General features: G+C 41.9%; 1 protein-coding gene across 13 annotated transcripts in view; it reads right to left on the reverse strand.

Annotated features, from left to right (window-relative positions):
* The window catches only part of AFTPH (aftiphilin), a 72980-nt gene extending 55555 nt beyond the window's left edge, over window positions 1-17425 (reverse strand). For 7 of the 13 annotated variants that reach the window (XR_001792977.4, XR_016230323.1, XR_016230322.1 and 4 more), the window contains exon 1: window positions 17100-17410. The gene's annotated coding sequence lies outside the window, so the exon portion shown is untranslated. Of the gene's footprint in view, window positions 1-1845; window positions 1904-16415; window positions 16685-17099 lie in introns of those variants that run through there. The other 6 variants (XR_016230324.1, XM_070069044.2, XM_051837987.3 and 3 more) reach the window with 3 other exon arrangements.
* Between the last annotated feature and the right edge of the window lie 483 nt (window positions 17426-17908).

The following is a 17908-nucleotide window of genomic DNA, read 5'->3' on the forward strand; positions in this document are numbered from 1 at the left end:
AATTGTTCTTCAACTGTGCCCCTCCCCCCCATTTCTACAGCCTATCTAGTCACTTGGTGCTCCACCAAAGAAGTTAGGAAATATCCTGGGTCAGTCAAGGAAGTCTGACCAGAGGGAGGCTGGATGGAAATGTAATAAATGTGGGAGAAAGCAAATTCAATATTTCTATTACAACCAATCTGAAGCAAAAAATGTGTTCAGAAATAGTTTATATGCAAGCTGGAAAAGAAAAAACTAATGAACTAAAATTTGTTTTTATTTTTCAAAAAATTTATTTGAAAGGCAGATAGAGAGCGAGAGACAGTGACATCGAGATTGTTCTTTAGTCTGCTGGTTCACTACCCAAATGCCTGCAACAGCCAAGTCTAAGTCAAGCCAAAGCCAGGAGCCCGGAACTTCATCCAGGTCTTCCACATGGGTGCCAGGGACCCAAGGACTTAGGCCACAATCTGCTGTCTTCCCATTAGCAGGAAGCAGAGTAGCCAGGACTCAGCACCTGCACTCTGAAATGGGACCCAGACATTCCAAGCAGTGCCTTAACTGGCTGAGCCTCCATGCCTACTCCTTATTAGTGTTTTTAACAGACATGGTAAAGTGAGTATTTGCTTTGATTTAAGGCCACTACTCAGCATCAGTGGAGCGGTCAGCTATTATGGACAGTCCAAATAATTTCCCTTGCTCTCATTCTCTAACCCCCCAGCAACTTTGATATTTCACAAAAATTTCCCCAAAAGATTCTGCAATCAGCTGACATGAACAACTGACATGCCTTGAAAGAAATTTCTTACTGTACAGCTTCATATTAGCATTCTGGTCAAGACTGAGAGTTAAACCTCAAAAACCCAGGATATTCTGAAGGAAAAAAAAATAATTACTGTGTGGACATTCAAAACAAAGACACAACAGGTTTGTAACTGAAAAATGTACAGCTTGGCAGGTCCTGGCAGTTGCCCTTCCCGACAGTGCTACTGTCTGTATGATTGTAAATGTCTACTTTAGAGGTAACTTACCTTTCACAGAAAGAGGCACCTACTAAAGGTCATAAAACTGCAAATGCAGTTAAAACTCAAATATTTGAGCTAATAAAAAGTAGACAACATCCTAGGTAATCTAAAATTCACAAATATGGCCTTAAAATATGAACTATGTAACAACATATTTATTTACCTTACAAATTAGGTCTTTGCCAGTTATTTTTAGTTTTATTTTAATTTGTTTGACCACTTATCAATTAGGAGAAAAAGATGACCTACAGGCATAAGAAGTGACTGACAGAACAGAGAGCAACAGAGCAGGTGTTTGCCCTAGCAAAATGCCTGCACCCCTTATTAAAGTGCCTGTGTTCAAGCCCTTTCTGCTTCCAATCCTAACTTCCTGCCCGTGTGTACCCTGGGAGAAGCAGCAAGTAACGGCTCAAGTACCTGGGTCCCTGACATCTATGTGGGAGATCCAGACCGTGTGCCTGACTCCTGACTTCAGCCTGGCCCAACCCAAGCTATTGCAGGTATTTGGTAAAGTGAACCAGTGGATCGGAGATCTCTGTCTCCCACTGCTTTTCAAATAAATAAAATAAAAAGAAGAAATAAGATAATGAACCAGGCTTAAAAATTGTCATAAATGATCCAGATAATAACAAATACATTCTTGGGGGGAATTATCATTAAACAAAATCTTTGTACATTTAAAAAACCAAATAAGAACACATTCCAAAATAGTGCTCATAATGGTTCATGTGCATGCTATATACAGGTAATGTCTGTGTGCAGGTAATGAGCAGGTCCACCTGACTGATAACCATGTGAAAACTATGGAAAGAATTCCATGGCAAACAAATTTCTAACTGACCTTTTAATGGTGTTTTTGCTTGGTTTAAAGTTTTACTTTTTCCTGAGAGCGAGAAGTACTAAAAGGTAAAAGGAAAAAAACAGATTAGTATTTATTATCTGCAACTTACCAAATACCTTTGTTAGAAATTATTTCAAAATTAGCCTGTCATATAAAGTAGGATTTTTCACTTTCTGCCCAGAATTCACAGAAGATACACCTTGCATGGTGACCCAACACACATTGAAAACAGTTTCACAGTTTTTATCCTTCCTCTCTGTGTACTCTATTTTAACTTCTATTTCATTTTTACTTAAAAGCTGATCATGACTCCCTAAATTGATTTTACAAACCAGAAATAGGTTGTAACCCCAAAGTACAAAAAGTATTCTTTTCCTTCTAATCCAATCCCTCTAAATCTAATTATTGCTTCCAGCATACAAGTCAAAGAAACAGAGTTTCTTTAAAAACAAAGAACTCCTCCCAGTCTGATGCTTACAAGAACAAAATGCATTTTTAAATTACATTATTTCAATAACCAAGTAATTAGATAAAATTAAAGTGTTCTTTTTCTCTTTATTATGCATCAAAGTAATGAATAAAATACTATTTATTTTCCTTCGAATTCATACTACTTTCAATCTGGGATGAAAGACACTTTAAAGATGAAAATTTTTTAAAAGAACACTCATTGGGGCCGGCCCTGTGGTGTAGTGGGTAAAGCTGCCACTTGCAGTGCCAGCAACCTGTATGGGTGCTAGTTTGAGTCCTGGCCGCTCCACTTCTGATCCAGCTCTCTGCTATGGCCTGGGAATGCAGCAGAAGATGGCCAAGACTTTGGGCCCCTGCACCCACAAGAGAGACCCAGATGAGGCTCCTGGCTTCGGATCAGCACAGCTCTGGCTATTGTGGCCAAAGGGGGAGTGAGCCAGCAGATGGAAGACCTCTCTCTCTGCCTCTCTTTCTCTGTGTAACCCTTTCAAATAAATAAATCAATCTTTAAAAAAAAACAAAACACTCATTATACAAAACATGGATGTTCGACAGATTACAAATATTCTCTAAAAGAGCCAAAGTTGCCTAAAAGATACTACTGGAAGGAACATACAATAGCTTATATACCATGAGCAATTCAATAATATATCAAAAATTTAATGTACATTCTTTAGACTAGGCAATTTCATCTACATCTACAAGGATGTTTCCTATAGATACATTCATGCAAGTATGCAGACATTTCCACAAAAATGTTAACTCCAATACTGTTTAATTATAAGCAAATAAAAACAACTGAAATACCCATCATAAGGAAAATGAAAAGTTCAGGCATTCAAAAATAAAATAAAGCTAAACTGCTAATAAGGGAAAGTATCTAAAATACATTTTTAAGTGAAAAGGCATTTCTGAAAAGCATTCTTCTATTTAATCGTATTTGATCCCTCTGCTTCCAATAGACCTACAACCCCCCCCCCTTTTTTTTTTCAGATTTATTTATTTGAAAGGCAGAGTAATAGACACAAAAGTGCTTCCATCCACCACCTCATGCCTCACTCACGCCCTGAATGGTTGCAATGGTCAGAGCTGAGCCAGGCTGAAGTCAGGAGCTCAGAACTCCATCCAAGTCTCCCACACGGGTGCCAGGGGCCTAGTACTTGGGCCTTCATCTGCTGCTTTCCAAGGCACATTAGCAGGGAGTTAGATCGTTAGTAGAACAGCTGGGGCTCCCAATGGCACTCTGATATGGGATGCCTGCATCACAGGAAGCGGCTTAACACCCTGCACCACAATGCCAGCCCCTGGATCTGCTTCTTTGGTTTCTATCAGAACAGCCAGTGTTCCAAAGGTCATGGCTTCCTTATACTCTTATGCACTTTTTGTTTTTATATGTTCACAATGTATAAGCCTCCATTTTCAGGCTGCTAACCTCCAGATCTGTCTACTCAAATGTCATTCTAAAATATCTCTACTTGGGGTCAGTGTTGTGGGGTACCAGGTTCCCTGCCATGCCAGCATCCCACATGGGAGCCAGTTCAAGTCCCCGCTGTTCCACTTCTGAACCAGTTCCCTGCCAATGTGTCTGGGATAGTAGTAGAGGACGGCTCAAGTAATTGGGCTCCTGCACCCACATAGGAGACATGGATGAAGCTCCTGGCTTTGGTCTGGCCCAGCACCAGCTGCTGTGGACATTTGGGGAGTGAACCATCGCATGAAGATCTGTCTTTCCTCTCTGTAACTCTGCCTTTCAAATAAATAAATCTTTAAAAATAAACTGCTACTTAGAAGTTCCAGAGACATCATATCCTCCAGTTCCAAAACTCAAGTCAAATTCTACTCAAACCACCTATTCCTATATACAATCTTGTGAAGTTGAAGTCTAGAATCTGAATGTTACCTCTGATTGCTTCCTCTTCACCATTACCACCTCCCCACCCCAAATTAAAAAAAAAACACATGGCTCTTTGTCCCCAACACCTATTACTATTTTTGTTTTAACATCCATGACCAATACTTTATTTCAAGGCCTCATTATTTTTGACCAAGATTAGTGCAGAACACTTGAAATTCCTTATCCTAGCCAATACGGCTGATATTCCCCCTTTTCTCCAGCCATCAGAACAACCTCTGGTTCCCCCAGGGACATCAAGTTAACTCCAAGTTGTCCCACTTCATCTAATTTCATCTTCTTACATGTCCAGAGTATCCATTTACTAAGCCATCAAAACCATATTCAGGCATGAATTTCTTGTGAAGGGATGGTGAAATGTCATTGCCTATATTTAGTGAGTTACTATGTGAAAAGTCTAAGGCACTTATTCATATACTGCCTTTTTTTTTTTTTTTTTTAATTTGAGAGGCAGAGAGAAGAGGGAGGGAAGAAAAGAAGGAACATGTTATTGTCCACTGGTTCACTTCCCAAATGCTTGCAACAGCTCCTGGACAGGAACCAGGAACTCATTCCAGGTCTCCATTTGAGTGGCAGAAACACAATTACTTGAGCCATCATTTGACAACTGTCTCCTAGGGCCTGAATTAGCAGAAAGCCAGTCAGGAGCTGGAGGGGCAAATCAAATCTAGGCACCCCAATATGGGATGTGGGTTTCTTAAAACATAGGCCAAACACCTGCCATAAAGAAGCACTAATTTTAATAAAATGTTTTATCTTACAATGAGTTGACTGTACAAATATTTCTAAAGTTATACACATTTATCTGGTAATATTACTAAAAAAAAATTTAACATTCACATTTCAAAAACAAGGATTTATTTATTTTTAAAGATTATTTTATTTACTTAAAAGGCAGAGTTACGGGGTTGAGTTGGGGGGAAGAGGTCCTCCATCCACTGGTTCACTCACTCCCCAAGTGGCCACAAGGACCAGGGCTGGGCCATGCTAAAGCTAGGATCCAGGAGCTTCCTCTGGAACTCCCATATGGATGCAGAGGCTAAACCACTTGGACCACCTTCCACTGCTTTCCCAGGCACATTAGCAGGGAGCTGGATAGGACGTAGAGCAGTGAGGACTCAAACTAGTGCTCATATGGGATGTGGCATTGTAGGCAGAGGTTTTACTCACTACTCTACAATGCTGGTCTCCAAAACAAAGAATTTATAACATTAAATCTTCAACACTTTTCTTAAAAATGAAACTTGGGAGATTTACTTAAAATGATCAAATTCAAATTACCATGCAATCTTTGAAACATTAAATATTTCAGAGGCCAGTGCTGTGGTGTAGTAGGGTAAGCTTCCACCTGTGGCGAGGGCATCCACATGGGTATTGGTTTATGACCCAGCTGTTCCTCTTTCCATCTAGTTCTCTGCTCGTGGCCTGGGAAAGCAATGGAAGATGGCCCAAGTGCCTGGGCCCCTGCACCTGCATAGGAGACTCCGAAGAAACTCCTGGCTCTTGGTTTTGGATCAGCCCAGCTGCAGCTGTTGCAGCAACTTGGGGAGTAGTAGACCAGCAGATGGAAAACTCTCTCTCTGTCTCTCCCTCTGTCTGTAACTCTGCCTCTCAAATAAATAAAAATCTTAATAAATAAATATTTCAGACAGCTCTGAATTTGAGGAATTCCAAATCACAAATATTCAATTATTACTTCCTATGAACCAGAGCTTATGAAATAATTTGTTTACTCCTTTTAGAAGTTTCATTCATAATTATGCACATTTTAATGCTATAGAATTTTCAGAAAAAAAAAACACATTAAAAAATTAATTACAGGGGCCAGTGTTGTAGCACAATGGGTTAAAAATGCTACTGGCAAAGTCAACATCTACTATCAGAGAGCCAGTGTCAGTCCCAACTACCCTGCTTCCAATCCAGCTTCCTGCTAATGGGCTCTGGAAGATGATGAAGTCTTTGGGCTCCGGCCATCCATGTAGGATACCAGAATGGAGTTCCTGGTTCTTGGCTTCAGCCTGGCTCAGTCCTTGCTACTGCAGGCATCTGGGAAGTGAACCAGTAGATAGAAGATCTCTCCCTCTCTCTCCCTGTCACTTTTTCAACTAAGTAATTTAAAAAAAATTACAGTTTTATCCGCAGATGACATTAAGAAATAAATAAGTAAACGGCAGCAACAACAAGAAACAACTCTGCTCTACTTCAGAAACCAAGTTACTGTTAACTTAATTAACCCTTAACTTTATTTAGATGTAATACTTGCACTGTGCTTCAAGTAAACTTCTGAAACCTAATATGCCAGAAAGCTGTCATCTGTTGGCCTATTATGATACAGGCAAATTAATCTGCAATAGGGAAAGAAGAGAATATGATGACTTAACTCTAAGTAAAAAGTAATGAGTTGGGCTGGCGCTGTAGGGTAGAAGGTAAAGCCTCCACCTGCAGTGCTGGCATCTCATATGGGCACCAGTTAAGAGTCCCGGCTGTTCCATTTCCGATCCAGCTCTCTGCTATGGCCTGGGAAAGCAGTGGAAAAGAGCCCAAGTCCTTGGGCCCCTGCACCCATGTGGGAGACCTGGAAGAAGCTCCTTGGCTCCTGGTTTCCGCTTGGCCCAGCCCCCACCATTGCAGCCATTTGGGAAGTGAACCAGCAGATGGAAGATCTCTTTCTCTTTCTCTCTCTCTCTGTATCTCTTTCAAATAAAGCTCTAAAATAAAAGCAAAGTAGTGAGTATCAAATATTCTACGGAAGTTTCAAGTAAAACAAAGTTTGAATTTCGTATCTAAAAAGAGTCCAATGAAAAAAGGGTTAAATTATTTCTTAAAAAGTTCATTACTTTTTACAAGTAACTACTGAAAACAAAAATCTTAAGAAAATAAATCAATACTTCAGATTTGGAGTGTCACTGAGGCAGAAGTATTTTATCTGCAAGTAACTCCAGGCCAACATTGTTACATCACACAATTAACAGTTAAGATTGTGAGAGGTGATGAAACACAGCAGAATATATGATACAAACAGAAGCAATGACCAGGAAGGAAAACATCAAAAACCCAGTTGGGAAGGTGGGTAAGGCAGAAACACTATTCACCTATTAAAAAACATCGTGGGGGTCGGCGCTGTGGCGTAGTGGGTAAGGCTGCTGTCTGCAGTGTTGGCATCCCATATGGGCACTAGTTCTAGTTCCAGCTGCTCCTCTTGTGATCCAGCTCTCTCCTACGGCCTGGGAAAGCAGTAGAAAATGGCCCACATGGGAGACCCGAAAGAAGCTCCTGGCACCTGGCTTCAGATCAGTCCAGCTCCGGCCATTGAGGCCATTTGGAGGGTGAACCAGCAGATGGAAGTCTCTCTCTCTCTGCCTCTACTTTTCTGTAACTCTGCCTTTCAAATAAATAAATAAATCTTAAAAACAAAACAAAACAAAACACTGTGGCCTCTTTAAGATGTATGAAAATATCAAAAATCCTTCTTCTAGGAATCCTGCTTTCAAAAAGTATTACATTAGCATTTAACATGTTAAATTTTATCATTTTAAAAATAACTTAAGACTGAGTTAAAAAGTGATAAATCAGTCATTAATCACTCAGAAACAATCTTTTTCTTTTTAATATAATTTAAAATTTTTAATTTCTTCACTTGAGAGGCAGAGGGCCAACTCACCAAATGACTGCAATGGCTAGCAGGGGCCCAGCTGAGCAAGAGCCAGGAACTTGCTTCAAGACTCCCTTGTGAGCTGCAGAAACCCAATTACTTGAGGCCTCACAGCTGCCTCATAGGCTCTGCATTAGCTGGAAGCAGGAGTTAGGAGCCGAGTACTAGACCCGCTACTCTACTATCCCAGGTACTCTGATATGGGCTGCTAGGCTAAATGCTCGCCTAAGGAATGATCTCAACAAACACAGAAACTGTTAATTTTACTTAACATAAAAACAATCTGTTAGCAATATACAATATTTATTTTATCTTTTTTCTGGTCATGAAGTCATTATATAAATAGTCAGCAAAGACTATTTATATAAATTTAAGTTCCATACGATATAAGCAAACTGGAACAGAGCTTCTCTTTTCCAGTTCTTATACCTCTATTTTTCCTTATTAACTGCGCTGGTCAATGCCTCCAATGTGAAGTCTCATGATAGTGGTGACAAGTATCTAACATTCCCCCTTAATTAAGATACTGTTAGGGCTGACATCCATGTTTTCTATTACAGATTTATCCAGTAATTTAAAAGGCAAACAGAGACAGAAATCTTCCATACACTGGTTCATTCCCAAAAGCCAGGGCTGGGCCAGGCTGACCTCAGGAGCCTGGAACTCAATCTGGGTCTCCCACATAAGTGGCAGGGACCCAAATACTTGAGCCATCATCTGCTGACTCTTAGGGTACACATTAGCAGGAAGCTGGATCAGAAGAAGGGTAGCCAGAACTGAAACCAGGTACTCTGATATGGAATGCAGGCATCCCAAATGGTGACTTAAGGTGCTAAGCTAAATACCACCATACCAATTCTTGTTTTGTTTTGTTAAAAAAAAAAAAAGAAAAAGATAGGCATTTTGGCATCTAAAATAATAATTTATATTTTTAATAAAAATAATTTATATTTTTCCTTAGATCTATTAACACAGCAAAATACCAATCTCTATTCATAACTATCGCCAGCTTCCTAAACAGTTAGGAAGTCCAGTGTATTTTCTGTTGCAGTAAAAAGGTAAAGTGTTCCAGAGAATCGAATTAGCATGTGTAAAATTATTTACTGGATTACACAGATGTCAAGTGGTAAGTATTTATCCGATCCTTTTACTTTTATACAAAGACTTCATAACAAACTGAAATTTTCTCATAAGTACTAAATACACTCAAATTAATAGTATAAATTTTTCCAGGTTTTATTACAGTTTTCTCCTTAGTCAAATTTCCTCAAGTAATCTCATCCACTTAAGGGTTATAGTTATCATATTCTAGAATTCCCAGATTTAGCTCTGTAGTCCAACCAATCCAATTCTTTACACTGGACTTTGTTACTCAAATTCCTTAAAGACCTCAAAGTGAACTTCACAAGAACAGAGCTAAACCTAGTCCTCTTCCAGGGATCTCTAATCCTGTGAATGGCCCCACTGTCCACCCAGTTACTAACTCACAAACTCAGAGTCATCTCTGACAAAGGTCCTCAACCCTCACTGTCTCTAAAGAATCATCTTAGGTCACAAATCCCTTAATTTTGGAATACCTGCAGCTCTTTCTAGCTCCCTTGATTCGGATCTAGGCTACTGCTCGCATCACCTAGTTCCCCTATGTGCAATACAAGTAATCTTCCTAAAAGCCAAATCTCATGCCAATCCTCTCCTTGTGGAAAATATTTTTTACAAAAACAAGTGCAACGAAACTTGTAAGTCATTCCCATCCCTCCGACCACTCTCCAGCCCTCTCCTATTGTTTCAATGCTCTAAACTACGTTTTCTTCCAGTTGTTGAAAGGAGTCAGTGACATTCCCTTGTCCTTGCACTTACAGCCTCATTGCCTAAAACATTCCCAACACATCCTTAATTTTTTAGGTGAGAAATCAATTCCTCAGGTAAATTTATTAGTACCCTTTCCCCTGAATTTTTTCAGAGCATAAGAAATGTAATAAGCTATAGACTGTAACTGAACACTTATAATTCAAAAAGTACTGGAAAAACTATGAAAAATTACTATGAAAAATATATTGACAGGTTTACATATAATATGTAATTTTTAAAAACTTACTGACTACTTTCTAGAACAGTGAATTTAATCTTATATTTCTTCCCCACAGATAGAACGAACTCCAGGTCAAATTCTACAGCAGCACTGTCCAACTGCAACACAATAAAGACAAGCAATTTTAGATCTATTAGCCACATTAAAAAAGAAGCAGATTGGGTGGGTGTTTGGCCTCATGATTAAGAAGATGCTTGATACACTCAATCCCATATCCAATTGCCTGGATTTGAGACCTGGCCCTGCTCTAGATTGCAGATTCCTGCTAATGTGTACCCTGGGAGAGGCAGCAGGCATTGCTCAAGTAGTTGGGTCCCTGCCACCTATGAGGGAGACCTGGATGGAGTTCCTGGTTCCTGGCTTCAGCTTGGTCCAACCCTAGCTATTGCTGGCATTTGGAGAGTATACCACCAGATGAGAGTTCTTTCTCTGGCTCTCTGCTTTTCAAATAAATAAAATACAAATTTGGAGCCAGCATTATGGTGTAGCAGGTAAAGCCACTTGTGATGCCAGCTTCCTATATGGGTACTTGTTTGTGTCCCAGCTGCTCCACTTCTGATCCAGCTCTCTGCTATGACCTGGGAAAGCAGTAGAAGAAGGCCCAAGTGCTTGGGCCCCTGCACCTGCATGGGAGACCTGGAAGAAAACTCCTGGCTTTGGATCAGCTCAGCTCTAGCCATTGCAGCCATCTGGGGAGTGAACCAGCAGATGGAAGACCTCGCTCTCTCTTTGCCCCTGCCTCTCTGTAGCTCTGCCTTTCAAATAAATAAATATATCTTTTAAAAAAAAAGAAATTCATGGCAGTTTTTTTCATAATTTTCTATAAGCATTTAAAAATACCCTCTTATTTGGCAACAGAATAACTTATTTTTATTTATTTATTTATTTATTTTGACAGGCAGAGTGGACAGTGAGAGAGACAGGGAAAAAGGTCTTCCTTTACCATTGGTTCATCCTCCAATGGCCGCTGCGGCCGGAGCATTGCACTGATCCGAAGCCAGGAGCCAGGTGCTTCTCCTGGTATCCCATGCGGGTTCAGGGCCCAAGCACTTGGGCCATCCTCCACTGCACTCCCAGGCCACAGCAGAGAGCTGGCTTGGAAGAGGGGCAACCGGGACAGAATCCAGTGCCCCGACCGGGACTAGAACCGGTGTGCCGGTGCCGCAAGGTGGAGGATTAGCCTATTGAGCCACGGCGCTGGCCTCAGAATAACATTTTAAAAAGGGCATAGAACTAAGCAAGTTTAACTTCATAACAAGTCAGGACACAGGTCAGGTTTCAATCCTTAAAAGTTTTTTTTAATTATATAAACACACCATCCTGGCTGAAATACCTAAATCCAAAATAAAAATTCAGGCAAATAATTTAAAAACTTTGTATTTACTGATCATCTGAGAGGATTAATGGGGAAAAGGTATTACACCACTGTATACAGGAGTGATTTTATTACAATCTCTTAGAAAGCAATGGGCTTTTCCTTTGATTTAGTAACTACTTCTAAGACTTGATCCCATGGAAATAGTCAAGGGCAAGGGCAAGGATTTACACACAGACTTGTTCACCAAGATGCTTTTCTGTGATAACAAAAACTGGAAAAACCAAATCAATGAGAAATAGGAAAAATAACCTGAAACTCACTTAATGGCATTCTACAAAGCCATTAGAAATCATATTTTAAAGAATATTTAACAGTAAATAAAAGGAAAATCTATATAACCTGATTTATATACAAATGTGTATGTGTGTGTGTGTGTGGATGACACATTCCCATATCCATAAGGGGAGAAATAATGAAGGAAAAACCAAAATGTTAACAGTTTTATCTTTGTAGTATGATGACCTGTTACATTTTTGTAACATTTTTGTGAGAAATGGTGAAATGAGAAAAAGTTTCAAGAAGGAGAAAGAATTTATAACTGGAAAAACTTAAGTGATAGAGGAAATGGCAGAACTATCAATAAAAAAAAAAAAAACAACATGGTGCCACTATCAAGAACAGTAAGACACACAATGGAATACAGTGGGTTAGGCTGCTACTTGGGATGCCTGCATCTAATAAGGGGCTGCCTGGCTGAAGCCCAGGTTACCCTGCTACTCTGCTTTGGATCTAGCTTCCTGCTAATGCACCCAGGGGACAGCAGGTGATGGTCCAAGAATTTGGGTTCATGTGCAAGACCCAGATGGAGTTCCAGGCTCCTGACTTCAGCCTGGCTCAACCCCAGTTGTCAAGGACTTTTGGGCAATGAACCAGCAGATGGAAGAAAAATCTAATCTCTCTTCCTTTCAAATAAACAATGGATCTATGAAGGGAGAAGGCAGTAAACTAGAACACAGGTTGTGAGGGCCTTGAAATTTCAGAAGGGATTGTCTCTGTAAATTTGATTCATCAATGGAGGACTTGCTGAAGGTTCCAATTCAAGAAAACTGCTACACCACTTTTTTTTTTTTTTTAACAACCAATTTATTCAGAGAAAATAAATTCACAGAGGTCGACTAAAAGCCAGCGTGTACACAGACAAAATGCATGGCAGAAGGCCCAGAACCCTCCAGATTGGGCCTTTTCATATCTCAGGTGGACTAGGGGACGGGGGCAGTAGAGGAAGATTAGCTTCTCCATACTGGCTAGGCCACTTTTCAGTAGCTCTACTGCTACCACCTTGGTTCCATCACCATCTTTTAGTTTTATCATTGCATCTAAACAGCAGCCAGCCAGATCCCTTTTAAAACACATTATCTTACATCTTTAGTCAAAAGTCCTCCAATGGCTTCCCACCTCACACAATAAAAAGCCAGAGTCACCAGAATTTCTACAAAGACTCTACAACACGTTCCCCCTCACCCTCCAATTCTGCTCAGATCTATTCTTCTGCTTGCTCAGACTACTTTAGCCACACTGGACTTGCCTGCCACAACTCCTTAACTATTCTAGGCATACCTGTGCCTCTACCACTCTTTCCCTTCTTCTGTCTCCTCTAGGTCTTAAGTTTTCTTTGTCTCCACGCTACATAAAACAGCAAGCCTTCCCGCTACTCTAAGTGAAAATGTCAGCATTCCCTATGCCCCAAAATTGATTATTTTTCTTCATTACACTTAATGTCATCTGCCATCTTACTGCTATTACAACTGTGTGTTCCAAATACACCAAACACATAACACAAGAAATTGAAGCTCTATGAGGGCAGATTTCTTTTTTCCCTTGTTTATTTGTTTGTTTCTGTATCCCCAGGACCTAGAACAGAGCCTGACACAGGCAGGTACTCAATGAACATTTGTTGTATGAATGAAAGGAACAGGACGCTGCAGTGTTAAGATACCTGGTTGAAATGGCTATGCACACTTGAAGTACTGACACAAACAGAACCTACAATAAATTTCTTCTAATTTACTATGTGATTTTAATCTGGAAACTATCCATGAACACAGTGCTTACAAATCAGGCTTTGTGCATAGACACAACTTTCAATTTATTAGCAATGTATCTCTAAGAGGCTTACCTGGAAGTTAGTTTTTTGGAATAAGGGTGGTGGTGACTGACAGGATGGAGTCTTAAATCTCTATTTTCCTCCTCTTTTCACCTCTGCTAAATGAATGAGCAATGATTCTCATGCCTCCACCACCCACTGAATCGTTTCTGACCTTTTCCTTTCGCAAGGAAAGGTCTAGTCCACAGACCTAGGAGCCTCTACTATCTCCTAGGTAAGGTGGGAAAAACACGGAGTGTCAATCAGGGATATGAGATGGCTGACAGCAATCAGAGTTCAGGCAAGAGGAGTTAATGCAGAGGAGACTAGAGAACCCAATTCTTAAGTCAAAAAAAAATTTTTTTTAAATATTTATCTATTTATTTGAAAGGCAGAGATAGAGAGAAAAGGAGGCAGGATGGGGTTGCAGGGAGAAGAGAGATCTATATGCTGATTCACTTCTCAAATGGTGGCAATAGCCAGGGCTGGGCCAGGCTGAATCCAGGAGCCAGGAGTTTCTTCCAGGTCTCCCACATAGGTGCAAGGGCCCAAGGACTGGGGCTATCTTCCACTGCTTTTCGCCGGCCATAAGCAAGAAGCTGGATCAGAAGTGGAGCAGCTGGGACTCGAATTGGCACGGCAGGCAGCAGCTTAACCTTCTATGCCACAGTGCTGGCCCCAGATATTTTTGAGTTAGAAGTTCCTTATATTTTAAAAGGAAATCAACAGAAAATAACACTAGTTTCGTCCCTGTCCTCTTGTTAAATACATAGTGCTTGGATGGGTGTTTAGCCTAGCAGTTAACATGTCCCCACTTCATATTACTGTGCCTGGATTCAATTCCCAGCTCCCAACTCCACCTTTTTGCTACCGCAGATCCTAGAAGGCAACGGTGATGGCTCAAATAACTCAGTTTCTGCCACCCACACAGGAGACCTGGAATCAGTGAACCAAAGGATGAGAGCTCTGTCTCCCACTCAAAACAGCATCAAAATACATATACATATATATATGTAAAATGCTAAAATTTGAGTGATACTTTATATATGTTTTAAAGTTAAATATCTAAACTTTATTATGAAGGATTTCAGCACAGAACAAAGCTTGGGGGTCAGAAGAGGGAAGAATGATCAATTGTCCACTACCTTGCTGTGATTAAGTTTTAATCGCTTACCAAATATACTTCAGATTTAAAGACAGTAAAGAGATATGTGAAAACTCGGCCTTTCCTCAATTCTTCATTCCTCTCCAATTCTCTAGAAATAACTTTTACTCTGACTTGGTGTTGATATCACTACTATGCATACACTCTGCTACATATTCCATCAATCACAGAGAATACACTCACATGGAACAGTTTTGCATGTTTCAAAACTATATAAATGGGATCACATTACATCTTCATTGTCATTTATCAGCTGTTTGACCTCGGGCAAATTACTTATCTCAGTTTCCTCTCTGAAAAATAGGGATAACACTACCTTCTCCCTTATAGGGTTGTTTTGAGGATTAAATAAGCTTAATATACAGTACAGAAAGGATTTAGAAAAATACCTTGCTCACAGAAAGCAATGTAAATGGGTGTTAGGAATTATCATAAAAATCTACAAGAGGACCTGTGATTCTGTGTATCTTTATGCACACACATATGCTGATTCAGAAAAGATGATCAAAATGACACGTAAAATCCATGACAGATATTTTCCAAATTGCATAAGAATTAAAAATGCTTATGAAGTTCAGGGTGGAAAGGCTCACTAGCCTACAAAAAGAGGAACTGAAAATGCTGAGAGAAAAAAATATTTTTTTTAGTTTAAAATCTATAGGCATCATCAAATTTGAATATAAATAGCTGATCTAAATACTTTCTGATTTTGAAAATATCTAAATACTTAGTGACTTCTTTTCATGAATTTTGAGGGAAGAAATGGGAAAGGGCAATCCCTTAATGAGATGATACACAAAGTCTTTGCCTGTTGAAGGAGGCACTTCAGATGTCACACAAAATAAAACACTATTTGCTACTCAAATTTCATCCCCTTTCTGAACTAGTTCTTTTTGACTAGCTGTAAGAACAAATTAAAAATTAAAACGATGTTTTAAATAGGATGCACCTAGATTATATGTGTTTTCTAAAGACAATTGGATTCTGCAAAATTCATCAATGGGATTACAGACGCATTATCTCTGTTTTGATACAGGATTATTTTAAAGTAATCTCTGGGTCAAATGACCAGAAAACATCAAACTTAGATGTCCTAAAAATTAGCTGAATTCTAGTGAATTTCTTTAAAGAGCTTTTTAAAAGATTTTAACACGTCTCTGTACTTTGAAGATTAATTGATCTAGTTTGATACCCAGAGGAACACCCATTAGGTGCCATTTATGGAGCTAGACTTTTAATCCATATGGAAATTATCTTTATGAACAAAATTGAGAAAAACCACAGAGACTTGGTTTAAACAAATATACTTTCTGTTGTGTTAAAAATGACTACTACAAAAGCCAACAATTAAGCTGCAGCCCTGAAGTGCAGGTAAACTGTGCTAATCATTCAACAGAACAGTGTTCAAACGTATTTCCCCCACAATTTAGCATATGCCACTATTTCTACGTCCAAGAAGTTAACGGAAAGCAACCATTAAATGTAACATCAAGGATAAACTCTGCTCACCACTCCACCCCACCCCCCTAAAAAGAAAACTCCGATTAAGAGATAAAAGCTAGAGGGCAGATTTATACTATAGGAAAAGTTCAAACCCAAAGTTCTACTTTGACTTCTCCTAAAGTAGAACTCTGGAACTCAACTATTGCTTTTCCTACACCCCCCCCCCCCAATTATTTGCATGTGTGAGTCAGTCCTTACCCTAGCCAGCAGAAGATTGGGGGGGGGGGGGGGAACCAAGCTATAACTTGCGCAAACCCACAGGAAAATAAATACAACTTCTATTCCTTTCCTAATGGAAAGCACCCACCACGGCTCACCTCACACCCTGTCCCTGCCCCAGGCAACACGCAGCACCTGCCAAGCCGGGCGCTTAAAGAATAATGGTCCAACTTTTCAAACGCAATTTGAAGAGACGCAGATTATTTCTGGAGGGACCCAAGAAGAAGGCAGAAAAGGCCCCCTTAGAAAAGGATGCACGAGCTTTGGGGGCTGTCGCCCCTGCTTGCTGGAGGATTCAAAATCCGCTGGTTTCAGAGACCCCAGGCAGCCGCGGGCCGCGGGCCTCGGCAGAGCAAGCAGTGTTTACACCTGTCACGAGGGAGGGGGAGGGAGGAAGAGGAAGCCCGAGCCGTGCCCCAAACTTCTCAACAGCTCCCGGGAGGGAGCGGCCGGCGCCGAGCTGCGGGCAGGTGGAAGCCAAGGGGCAGGGCGAGCCGGCAGCGGCCGGGGAAGGGACGGCTCGCACTCCCCCGGCCGGTGTCCGGCGAGCCGGGAACGGGGCCGTGCGGTTCGGGCGCCGCCAGCGGCGTTCCCGCACCCGCGCGGAAGGGAGCACAGCCCGACGCCCGCAGGCCCGCAGAGCCGTCCCCGTCTCCGCAGCCTCCAGGTCCGCAGCGAGCAGGTGCTCGAGGCCAGGGTGAGGGTCCAGCCTGTGGGCCGGGCCCAGTCCCCGCACCTTTCCCCACCCCGCGCAGCTCGGGGAGCGGAGCGGCAGCGCTTACCTGGCTCGTCTGGGGCGGCCGCGATGGGCATGGCTCAGGGGCCCGGGGAGGAACTGGCTCCCCGGGGACGGACCGGCTACTCCGACGCAGAGCTGCTGAGAGCGGAAGACAGGCTGTTCACAGCCCTGTCAGCGCAGCAGCGCCATGGACGCCCACCCGGAGTTTCAGCGCTGCCGCGGGACCCCCATCCCACTACCCTCCGCCCTCTTCCGCCGCCGCCGCCGCCTCCTCCACCTCCTCCTCCGCGGAGACCCCCCGCCCACTCCACACACTCTCCCATCATGCAGCGGGGGAACCGCTGCCACCGACACGTCACTTCCGGGCGCAGGTGGCTAGGTCGGGGCCCGGCGCTGGTGGGTGCTGTGGGGTGGGGGAAGACGCTCCAGGGGAATTAGTGTCACAGAACGCTTACCCCTGCGCAGGCGCCGTGCCGCCGAGCTCCGGCCGCCATTTTGGGTACGGGCAAACCGCCCTTTCCTTTTACTTCCTTGCGAGTCATCGAGCTGTGGGCGACAGACGTCCTCCCGCCCTCCGCCGCCCAAGGAGGCAGCGCTCCCGGCGAGGAGCAGCCGCTGCTCTCAGCCCGTCGGAATTATTGGTCAACCCAGGACCGAGTTAAGACTCCCATTAAAATTGCACGGGTTTGGAAATACGGAACCAGACTTTTCTGTACCATAAACCAATTAGGGAACATTCATCGGCTTGCCCTTTTCGCCCTGAAAAATGACTTTTTCATTCCCAGTCCAAGTCCCTTGCTCTTTTCTATGTAAGCCAACAGAGGAGCAAGCCGGTGTTTAATAAGTAACAAA

Source organism: Oryctolagus cuniculus, chromosome 2 (genome assembly GCF_051225735.1).
Source record: "Oryctolagus cuniculus isolate XC-2025 breed Fujian yellow rabbit chromosome 2, ASM5122573v1, whole genome shotgun sequence".
In the NCBI taxonomy this organism is placed as follows: domain Eukaryota; kingdom Metazoa; phylum Chordata; class Mammalia; order Lagomorpha; family Leporidae; genus Oryctolagus; species Oryctolagus cuniculus.